The sequence below is a fragment of the Schistocerca piceifrons genome, chromosome 6 (genome assembly GCF_021461385.2).
Source record: "Schistocerca piceifrons isolate TAMUIC-IGC-003096 chromosome 6, iqSchPice1.1, whole genome shotgun sequence".
Taxonomy (NCBI): Eukaryota; Metazoa; Arthropoda; class Insecta; order Orthoptera; family Acrididae; genus Schistocerca; species Schistocerca piceifrons.
Window position 1 is genome coordinate 129,482,109 of NC_060143.1, and position 12,701 is coordinate 129,494,809.

A 12,701-nucleotide genomic window follows, 5' to 3' on the forward strand; every position below is an offset into this window, starting at 1 on the left:
GCCAAGGAAATAAGACGAAGGAAAGATCTCAGAATAAGTCGGCGTGTTGCTGCATTGGTAGTTGATAAAACCATGCGTGGAAAAATTAAGTTAGGCTTGGGGTGATGAATTTCAAACGAATTATGAATGCAGCGTGAACAGCATTGGGGCTAAGAAGAAGAAACCAGGTTGTTTGAAAACCTGTATTCTCACTTCGATGTGTGCAGCTAAACGTGTGTTGAAGGGTGAGAAAGAGAGGAAGAAGAAGACTGCAATTAAACCACGTAGGGTCCTACCACTACTTCCGTTCCTCGTTCCAGCGCTTGCAGCTCTGTCGGCGGTAGGTTCACTTAACAGGCGGGGCTGCAGCTGTTGCTAAAACGGTCAAAACCGCACAGAATGCACAAGCGCAACTAGAGGAAGCTAGAAGACATAATCGGGCTACGGAAGCAGCAGCTATCGGAAAGGGTCTTTACTTGAAACCATACAGGAAAGGACTAGGTCTCTTCATAAATTAAAAAAAGTCCTTTAGCTGTCCTACCTGATCGAGCGCTCACGAATAAAGATCTGGTTAAGATTGTTAAAGAAAAACTTCACATTCCTGGATTCCGCAGCGTGTTTATGCGGGATACATTACCGACGACCATGTGGCGGACTAAGGGGTGAAGAGTTGTAAATTTAGATGTTGCTGAGGCTTCATGGACCCACTGGGTGGCATATGTTAAGAAAAGTGCAAATACAGTCCAGTATTTCGATTCATTTGGAGATTTACAGCCGCCTGAAGAATTACAACGCTACTTCACCAGCAAAAGACGTGTCTTCTACAATTTGCGAGATCAGGACTTTAACACGTACCTGGGTGGGCATCTCTGCGTTATGTTTCTCATCACAGCCATGACGAATTAGCGTGCGCCCGCATCAGCGAACCTCTGGAATGCACGCTATATTTCGACCGAGTAGTGGTATGTCTGGAATGCGCGCTTTCTCCTCGTCAGAGCAGGTGTACGAACATCCACACATATAAAAGAGCCATCATAGAAAGCACGCCCATCATTTGAGGTTTAGATGCAATGTCATACAATCTGACTTTAAAAGAGCGAGGATCAGTATTACGTGCAAATTACTATCCATTGATTGATTTAAGTGCAGAGGACTGGAGTATTGCGCTGATTGGTTTGGAGACGTATAACAGCATTCCAAATATCACAAAGAGCAACAATAAACTGCATCTGGAAGTTGACGGTCAGAAGGAGATTCTACAAATACAACCTGGTGCCTATGATATTGGTGATTTAAACGAAGTCTTAAAACACTGTGGAAAACATATTGAACTACGGGCAAACATTAATATGCTCAAATCTGAAATATGGATAGAGAGCGCTACGATCGACTTTAGGCAGAGAGATTCAATAGATCCACTGCTAGGTTTTGCAAAGGATCATGTTTTGGTGAAGGAGCGCAGTAAAGTTTACGCATCAGATCAGGCTGTGGATATACTTCCGGTCAGCACAATCCACTTTGAGTGCAATATTGCTACAAACTCATACCTCAACGATAAGTTGATTCACTCAATTTACAGATTCTTCCGTACAGTCAGTACTGGGTACAAAATAGTTCAAGGCCCCACAAACGCTATATATCTCCCGGTGACAGTTCAGACATTGGACTACGTAGAACTGCATATTGTGGAGCAGAATAATCAACTTGTTAACTTTTGAGGAGAAGAAATCATTGTATGCTTGCATCTACGGCGAGATGGAAGTAAGGTGTAAAGCTAGCACTGCTAGCTCACAACCCGTCAGTGCATCGCAGAAGCACAAAGTGATAACACGCCTTAATTACGAATTCCTTATTTCAGCAGGTTTCAAACCGCAAAATGACGTCGCTCGAAGTAACTCAGTCAGCAGAGTATGATGATCGAGTTATACATCATGAATACCATTCACACAAACCCTATGCTTCAAGCAAATTTAACAAAAATTATGAAATTAGAATTGTTATTCAGCATCAGAACGCCGTAACACCACCTTACAAGAGCTTCCTGTATCTGGACTGCACATTTAAGAATGCTGACGTCACTGAAGTAACGCTCTCGATACTGACGCGTAATGCTCTAGCGTTCCTGTTCCAGGAGATACGATATGAACTTATCGGTATCGAAATCGACCGTACACGCAATTTCCACATAACGTCAAGCCTTAGGATGTACGTTTCAGCCTCACCCTCAGATTCAAACAGCTTCGAAAATGCGGGATGGTTCATAGATGTGCCAGATGGTGAAAGGGGATACGACCGATTTACCGCGTGCGTGTCACTAAAAATGCTTATGGAGTACTTTGAGGACATGCAGCGAATAATTATGAACGCTAAACAGGAACTTATTTTGGTGCGGAGTGCAAGTGATGCGAATTCATTCTTTCAAACAGTTGCAGAGAATGTTCAAATCAAGATTAATAGTACAGTATTGAAAATGCCTCACATCAGTGTTGCTGATGAGGAACGCTTGAAGCTCTTAAAAGTTCTGAATGCCGGCACCTATCTACCACTAACCTTCTGCTCATGGGAGCTTTTTGAATACCTGGCCCTACCTACAGCATCCACACATATGTGGACTGTTAAAACATCAGTGCAGTTGGAAGCACCTCGATTCATCATACTCGCATTTCAAACTCAACAGTGTGGGAATGTATAAAAGGCATCACCACTGCAAGTTAACTAACGCCAGATTCTACTTGAATTCTGAATAATACCTATACGAGAATCTACATCTACAGTGGGACAGCAATGTATACAGTCTGGCAGTTGACATATATGCGAGATTCCGAGCATCTTACTACGAAGGCACTGAAAATGAAGGATGCCTACTCAGTCCGCAGAATTTCAAGAAGCTAGCACTAATAATCTTGATTGACTGTTGAAAACAGAATGAGATAATTAAATCAGGGTCTTTAGATGTGCGGATTGAATTTGAATCTTCAACAAACTTCCCAGATCACACTGCAGCGTATGCTCTAGTTCTGCATGATCATGTTGTTAACTACTGCTCGCTCACTGGTGTAGTGCAACGAGTTGTATAAATTAGTAGGCGCTCTAGTAGCTCTAAGGCAGATCACAATGTTACCCTAAGGTGTGAGGATCATAGCTGACGTTCAAGGATTTTACTATGATGAACACAGGTGATTCATAATTAAAGACTGTGCATTAATGGCATTAACACAAAGTGATGGAATAATAGGAACATTTGCATCAAGCATTGCATTGCCGAAAGCATTCAAGGATGTGAAGGGCATTAAAACATGTAGAAGTGCACTTGTCTATGTCTTGTCTTGCGGATGTAACTGCCCATTGTGGTTAACACACTTCTATCACGGAATTCACTGGGATGACCCTGGCGTCTCTTATAAAGATTTGGTGTGAGTGCTCCAAGTATTTGATCACAAGGAGACAATCATCTACTTTAAAGGTGATGAGAAGATTACCTGTCTGTGTGGAATCCACAACTATGCTGCTATTCTAAACATGAAATACTATGGATATCCGCCCCTCCATCAACTTAGACGGCAAACGTGTGAGGAAGAAGATATTAGCATTGTGTCTGCATGTGAAAATGTAAAATTACTTTTAAGTTGGATGATGATATCCAAATAAATGAAAATTAATTGAAATAATGTGTGTTATTCTTTAACCTTCCATTAAATTCACAACTATCTCTCTCTCTCATTGAAATAGTGTTTAAAGCAACAGACCTTATAGACCTGTGCAGTGCAAAGCGGATGTAACCACCCATTGTGCAGAAATATATTTATGATAAATTCACAGCTCTCCTTGAAATAGTGTTTAAAGCAACAGATCTTGTAGACCTGTGCAGTGCAATGCGGATGTAACCGCCCATTGTATAGAAATATATTTATGATAAATTCATAACTCTCTTTGAAGTACTGTTTAAAGCAACAGACCTTATAGACCTGTGCTTTGCAATGTGGATGTAACCACCCATTGTACAGAAATACATTTATCAATTTAATCAAAACAATGATTATTGACATTTGAAATAACAACATTCTGCATTTTTACAATGAAATAATGAATTTATTATTAAACTCAGATTTACTTGTGAATTCGTGATTCAGGTTGAACAACGTTTACAAAATATAAGTTTGCAGATAGGTCATTCAGATTTAACAATGTTTTGAGAAATATCAGTCTACTGATAAGTGATTCAGAATTACATTATATCAGTTTACAGATAGATGATTCAGATTTACATTATATCAATTTACAACTAATCCCGAGGTACTACTACAAACTAATTACACTATCTTACAGGCTAAATACTACCACTAGTGAAGTTCCACCCGAAACAGAAAAGACTTTGAAGTAAAGCTAAACATTTATTTCTTCCGTTGCAACAAGTAGGTGAACGTATTACTTTGAAATGGGTGGCTCTAAACATTTTCCACTACCTCAAGCAAGTGAACATATATATTTCTGAAGTGGGTGGCTCTAAACATTTTCCACTACCACGAGCAAGTGAACATACATGTAAACAATTAACTGGGTGGAACTCACATACTTCAAAAACCAGTTCTGTCTGAATAGCTGGCGGCAGTTGTAACTCAGAAACTAAAATCTGATCTATAACCACTCACACACATGCACATATGAAGTGCAAAAACTTTCATGATAGTTTTTTTCTTGTTTTCCTTTTTCTTGACGTATTAACTACTAATAAGGATGAAGTATATTTACATACAGACTTTTTTTCTTGACAGTTTCTTAGTTTTTAAATTTTTTATTTTTATCATTTTTTCATTCACATATTCATTTCTACTAAAGAAGATATATATTTACACAGACGTACACTTATTTCCTACACACAGGCTCCCACGCTCATTTGCACACTCACACACACATCGAAGAACACTGACTGATACACACCACACAACACACTCATCCATTATTCACACTATGATGAAAGATCCATACTATTCGATACATAAACCCTCTCACCCCATCCACACACTCATTCTCTCTCTATCTCTCAATCAGAGTCCCCCACCCCTACTTTTGCTTCAAGTAAATAGTGTGAGTATGGGAGGGTTTCCACCTCATCCTCACAAATGAATCTTTTATCGTCATGAGGAGACAATCCGTCTTTAGATTGCAGTACAGTGTACAGATCGTGACCTCACGATCGAATACTAGTTTTCTGAATGATGTGTGGAGGAGCGCCGTGAACGCTGCGACCATACAGACACTGCAAACAGTCTTCAACCATAAGAGCTCGAGATGCCACACGTCTAACACCCTTTGCCCTCTGGGTGCCCCCATCTATTATACGATATGGATACATTCCCACAAACTCTACAATCGGTAAACCATTCGCCTCGTCTTTCATGAGACCGATAACCTTCTTGTTCTTAGAAACAATACCATAAGGATTATCGACCTCATAAGAAGACGTGTCGAATTCTTTACCATTGCACCTAATTACTTCATACGGATTGCAGTTCTTGATCCAGTAGATAAAGCTGTCTGTATCCATATAAAGCAACTTTGGTTCTACGAAATGAGGTTTCGCAAAGTCGTAGTGGAAGCGGCACATGTAGAATTTGGAGATATCCAGTATGCACATCCCCATATAAATAGGCTTCATAAACTCTACTGCAGTCTTCGACATCTCCAAAGCAACAAAGTTTTCATTGAATATGGTGGCACTCTTAATATTTGACCTGACGATTGACTTTCTCATGCCCTTCCCATGCGGTTCTAATCAAAATATCGCGTTCATTTCTTACATTCTGCATAGTTTTCTCGAAAATGAATTCTTCATTAATTTATAAAAATCTTTTTTAAAATCATTACGTACGAGTGCCCTCTTTTTGGTATTTAGTTCAATATACTCCTTCAACCAGGGAGATTGCTTGAAGGAGATGGCTCAGGTGATTCTAACAAGCTTCAGCCCTAATCTAAGGCACTGCTTGAGGTTACGATAATGAATAATATACCTCTGCTTATCTCCAACAGTAACTAACAGTTTAGGGATGGTGCTTCCTAGCGGAATTTGTTGCTCTGGACATAATGGCGAGTCGCTTGTCTCTCCGTGCAAATTATTAGGATATGTGATATCTGCCTCAAGCAAATACCCTACATCAGAATCGGCTGCAAGACCCATTATTTTTCCACCTAATCCCTTTAATTCGTTGTTGGGCACCCATCGAAACCCACCGAGCAGCAGTGGCTCCATCATGGCGTGCCCTTGTAAGTTGTTCACATCTAGGTACGTAATGTAACATGAATCAAGGAATGGGTTCAACATGACACCCATCTGCGGGTTATTTGCCTTGTCATGACTGTGAAAGCATTGACAAAGTCCCCCACGGATCCCGCGCTCAAAAAATAGAAGCATTGCAGCATCAGTCAAACGTTCGATGCTGCGCCCCGTTTTTTTTAACGTAGTGTCCCAGGACAACCCATGTGCTGTGTAATAAAAGGCGGGGTCCAGAATGTACGTGGCCATACATACACTCTGGAACTTTTCGAAAACATCTGCATGCAAACGCATGTCTGTGTCCATTTATGGTCTTGCGTATTCTCCCAAATCGGAGATGTTGAATTCCCACCAGACATTCACAGCATGTTCATAATCTGCTGTAGTTACGGCATCGCCTGTGAGAGTACTGGTAAATGCAAATATGTTGGGAAGCCTGATTTCATTGAGTTTTGCCATACTATCAACATACTCGTATGGGAAAACTCCTTTCCTAGTCACAAGTTGGAACTTTTCCTCATCAAGAAATGCAGATCGAGTGATATGCGTATCATACGGAAGTAAATTTTCAACGAGTTTCCGGAGTGAAGTCTGCAGAAAGCGTAAGGAGTAAAGGAAGTGGAGTGTAATTTTTGGTGTCATTCGTTTTGAGAAAGAAATGTACTTCTCAACACTTTCAGGGAGGACACTCACCTGATCTTTCTTCATACCGAAATTAGCCAAGTGTTCAACGAGAAAATGCGTCATACCCACTCAATTGATGAGAAAAGACAGATATGTGCCGTGGTAACTTATAATTCAAATTGTATGCGTTATGAGCTGCACCGCAGAACTTTCCCGTAAGATTGCAATGATCTCCACAGGAAGTTTCCACTTTTCTATCTAACGGTAGCCCACAAATATGACAATTAACCGCCTTTTCATACAATTCATCATGTTCCTTTGATTTGGTCATGGGAATGTTGGTGCTGTAGAGCTTATCAACTTGCCATGAAAGTTTTTCAAACTCAGTCAGGAACCAAACCGCAGGATTGTCCCCTACATAAGACTGGTGGTGGTTAAGTTTAGAATAATATCCACATACAACTTGGAATACTGCTACATAAGGTACGTGTTTTTGTGTGAAGGTTGTATGTGAAGCTAAGGGGTTCCCTTCACAACGAGTAATAGGAGCTGGCAGGTATTCAAAGTCAGCATACACTACAAAAGGACATCACTGCAGGTGGTGAGCATTTTCCTCTGTGGGCATAATGACACATACTGCGTCCTTGGAAGCACAATCTAATAGATGTATCACTAATAATTCTTCTGATGAAAAATAATTCAGACACCTTAAACAAATATGCTTTTTGTGCTGGTTGTTACTTAACTGGAAACAAAGGAGGCGGGACATAGTGAAAATTATCGCCTTCAGAGAAGAGCAGCATGTCTGCATGCAGCTCTCACTCACCTGCAAATTTTGAGAGATGGAGGGGGGCCGACTACTGTGTGCTTCTCTTGCTCGTCTGACTTGCTTTTCTTCTTCTTTTCCAGGCCATAAACGTGAACCGATAATCCAGTATTCTATGCCTCAAACTTAGGTTAGTCCTGGATCTGTACGGGGAACTCTATACCATCAAAAATATAATATGTGTTAATATCACTGACTGGTGGGGTGGGAGACAGATGCACCTGCTCGTCTTCTTCTTCTGCCGGTTGAGTTGCCTGTGGGCGCCAGAGGGCTTGTGGTGATGGTGGTGGGAGGGGGGGGGGGCAGGGGCTGCTGCCGCCTCTTGTGAAGCTGTGATCGGAGCTATACATGGCGCAGAGTGCCCCTGTGGCGGTATGGGGCCGATTCCCGCTGCCACAACCACCACTCTAGATACACGGTGTACTTCGTGTGATATGCCTGTAACACGAATAAGATAAAAAAAAAAACAAGTTTAATGATCTAGATTTAAAAGAATAAATAATAAGACTCAATAATGGTAATTATTTGCTGTAATGATAAAGTTCAAAAATGTTCACCTTCTCCACTCTGGCTCCATGGCTTGAGCAACTCATCGGCACATTCACTGAGGTCTTCCCGCGATTTTCTTAGCTCAGTAGAGATAACCATGGTGTGGTGAATTATCCTGTCAGAATTTGAACTTCTGGCCATTTTTCTGGGGGTGAGGGGGTTAGGTTAGTGGAGGTAGCCCAGTTGACCTTCTTCCCACCAAAATTCAAACTTCCCACCAAAAGCCGCCATCTTGAATGACTTCATGGCAGCCATCTTGGATGACGTCATGCACTGTTGCTAAGTCTACACGCCGCCTCTTGGATGATGTCATCACCGCCATCTTGGATAACTCTGGCAACAATGCAGAGTTGGGCAGTATTGCTTTGTCCCAATACTTATGACGATGACACTGACATCTGTTAAGAGTTATTTAATAAGGTGGATGGTAACATTGAAGGTCCCTCAGAGAACGTGCAAGTTGCTGTTCAAGCAGTTGTGGAAGGTATTCCCATGACATTGATATTAGATACCGGTGCAAGTGTAAACGTGATAGAATCTAATTTCATTAAGAAAATAGCGCAATCTGTAAAGATTCCGGCTTTGCCAGTTTAAAACTGCACTGTATCTGGTGGTATTGGTGGCAGAGGTCAGACTGTTACGTTGCAGGCATGGATAGGTATAGAATTCGAGAACAGAGTGGGACGTAAAGATCCACCTCCCGTATAGGAAATGCCATATAAGGTTAGGAGGTGAGGAATTTGTTTTGAACCTGATAAAGACAAAAGCGAAACACGGCAGAGTGTGCCAAGGATAACAAGTTAAAATTATTAAGAATAGAGTGCTGTGGGTGCAATACCATTCACAGTATACAAAGCAAGTGCCTGAACTAAAGATCAGTGGGGAAACGAAATAGATTCTTCGCTCATACAATGCAAATTCGATGAAGCAAAAACCTTATCTGATGAACAGAAAATGGAATTATGTATGTTACTCGGGAAAGAGGCTGAGGTATTTTCATTAAAGCCTGGCGTGATTAAGGATTATATTTGCCAGATGGAAGTCATACTGCATAAAACACTGCCACGCAACCTACTCTGTCCCATGGTCCAAAGGGAGGCTGTCAAACAGGAGCTCCAGAAGATGATACAGCGGCGCCTAATAGAGCCTTCCATTTCACCATACAGCACCCATTATTAGCTGTGGGCCATACAGGAGGAGGGGTGCGCCCTGTTCTTGATGCACGATCTATCAACAAAATAATTGTTCCGGTAAGAACCAGGCCAGAAGTTTTAGAGGAGCAGCTACAGAAATGTCATGGAGTTGGGTGTGTCATCGATAGACCTCCACTATTCCTTTTGGCGTGTCTGATTTAGCTTTCTGGCAGATTTTACATGACGCTAAAACTCGTCGAATACGTTTCTCCATGTTGCCAAAATAACAGTTCTGTCTCAGTATAAGAAAACATTTTATGGCTCCATAATGTGCGTAACCTAAATGAGTATACCAAATTAATTTGTTAACAAGTTCGTCAGGAATGCATAATAACCAATTGTTGCTGTCAGGTGAGAGGAGCGAAACAGAATGTTCTTGCGTACAGTATGATGGTTTCTAATAGTAACGTTATTCCTATCTTGCCAAACGTGTTTAATTTCTTTCCATACGTTGTCTTTGCTCTGCTCTTGTGCTATGTCTCGTAATGAAGACGAAATGAAATTTTCAAACGCAACTCGTTTAATATTCATGACGCGAGAATTTGCTTGGCCGAAGTTGGTTGCGATGTCTTGCTGATTGTTGCTGAGAGAACAGGATAGTGCGTCTGCTACAATATTTTGTGTACGGATATTCGGAATAGGATAATGTTTGGCTGTAAGTGTGTCATGCTGTTTAACTTGAAATTCACACATAAAACCGGACATAGTACCAGGGACGTTGTCAAAAACTGGAGCTGGCGGTAAAAGAATATTGCGTAGTTGAGTACGTTCATCATCTGTATTTGGACTGCTTTGTTTTACTTTATCACAAATCATCTGCATAACGTTATAGCCAGCTTCGTCTGGTGTATTATAATTGTGTACGTACGTATTTGTGAACAATGTGGAATGACAGTCTATGTTACGTGATGTAGGATTGACCTCTGTTCGATTAATTGCCTGTACATCTGCAGATAAAGCGTGCTGAAATTATAATGCCAGTTGTACATTCTCATCCTTTAACATTAAATAGGAATTTTGAAAGTCAATAATTGCGTCGTGTTGTACCCAAAAACTCGTACCTAAAATAACGTCTGTTGTCAATAAGGGAACAATCCAAAAATTTGAATGGAACGTATGACCTGCAATACAAAATGATAAGTGTGTCTGTAATTTTACATCTACTCCCTTACCAGATACTGCTCCTTTTACTTTAGGTTTGCCTAATGGTAACGTAGGAATGGTGTTCTCTTTCTTACATTCGTTGAATGTTTCTTCATTTATAACTGACATAGGTGATCCAGAATCGATTAGTGCTGAAAATGTGGATGATCCAATCTTTACTTCAATGACAGGGTGGGAAACGGTTTTTTGTACAACTGATTTTTCATATAAAAGTGTGTCTCGGATGTCGTCAAAAGTAATAACATTTTCGTTAACAAGATTCTGTGTGTCAAAAATAGGGCTTACGTTGCTGGAAGATGCAACCTGTACTGTATCTAGTCAAATTCTTTCTGACGTACTGTTATTTGCAGGAGGATGCTGTGGCATTTCAACTATTTGTACTGTTCTGTTATTTATTCCTGACGTATTATGTTCAGGATGATACCGACTGTCTGGTTCATTCATGATAATCTGTTGTTGCGGATGATTCTGCTGCTGGGAAGACCGAGTGTTACGCTGAAAACTGTGTTCGTTACTATTACGTCTGTCATAATAATCATTGCTATACGGCGCGTTGCGATACGAGTTGAAATATTGCGTCTTCTGTACGTAGCCATTTCCTTGTTGCTGTGCATTACTATTTGGTGTGGCCGACGCTATACGTGTAGGCGGTGAAACATTAAAGCTTGGTTGACCTTGCAAACCACATTGTTGGTTAGGTATGCTAACCGGCTGGTTTTGTTGCTGTTGTGGGGAAAAGCCTCTATTGTTACCAAAATGCGTTTGCTGTTGGTGATAATTTTGACGGTACTGATAATTAAAATTTTGTCTGTTATTAAAATTCTGGTGGTTGTCATTCCTAGATCGTCTATCATCTTTGCTATTAAAATAGCGTGGCTGGTCGTAATTACTGTATACTTGTTGGCCTTGGTTATAACGTGAAAAATTTTTGTTCATGAAAGAATAGTCTGATTGCTGAACTTCCAAAATCTGTAGCAGATCTCTAAATGCCGAAATATTTTATTTTCGCTGTCCTGTTAAAAGTGATACTCTTAGCGATCGTGGTAATTTAGAAATACATAATTGGATAAGTTCTGATTCACTGTATGGCTCAGTTAAGTATTGGTTTTGTTGGACCATGTGTTCAAAAAATTGCGCGACAGTGGGAAAATTTGAGTTCTCATAATTCGGTAAGCTAATTAATTGATCCTTGATTCCACGCTGTGTCGTCTTTGACCAATACGCTGACAGAAAAGCATTCTGAAATTCTTCTACCGAATAGCATTGTCTCGCGAGCGGTCTCATACGAGTTGCCGGTTCGCCTTCCAAAAAACTGCAAATAAATTCAAGTTTCTGTTTTACGGGCCAAGTTGGTGAAAAAGCAAAGCTAAATTGTTGTATCCAGTCCAATGGGTGAATCTGTATTCTGTCATTCTTAAATACTTTAAATTTTCTCACGGATAGAAAATGCTTATAATCAAAATTATCGTCTCTGTATGTCTGAGCAAGTTCAGGATTGTATGATAATCTGTTTGTCTGTGACTGTTTGGAATCTAAGTCACGTACACTCTGTAAAATACTTAAATTACACTGGCTGTGTGAATGTGATAAATGTTCACAATGCGGCGTATGCTGTGACGTGTTACAGGCTGAAACATTTTTCATTTCTGTCACTTCTTGCTGTAAAGACGTCACTTTTCTACGCAATGTATTATTAGACGAACTTATCTCACTGATTGTCTGCTGTAAATTTGGGAATTCGGGTGTTTGATTGAATGAAATTGGTGACGTATCGTCTGATTTGGTATCATTGTTATTTCCGATAACGTCAATACGACTGGCCATTTCATCAATTTTTTCAGGCATTTTTAATGCCACAAACATTAATTTTTTTTTTTTGGATTTAATGGGTGGTTTTGTTCAATTTCTTAACGTCTGCTTTAATGGCATTGGGATCCTGTATTAATTCCAATTGTTCAAGTCTGCTGGTCACTGTCTGAAAGTCTACTGTGTGTGTGTCTGTTTTTGTTTTAAGATCAGAGATTTCATCATGCAATTCGGTGTTCAGCTGTTTGATAGTATTGATTTCGTCTGATACTGCAGCAATGTTGTTGTC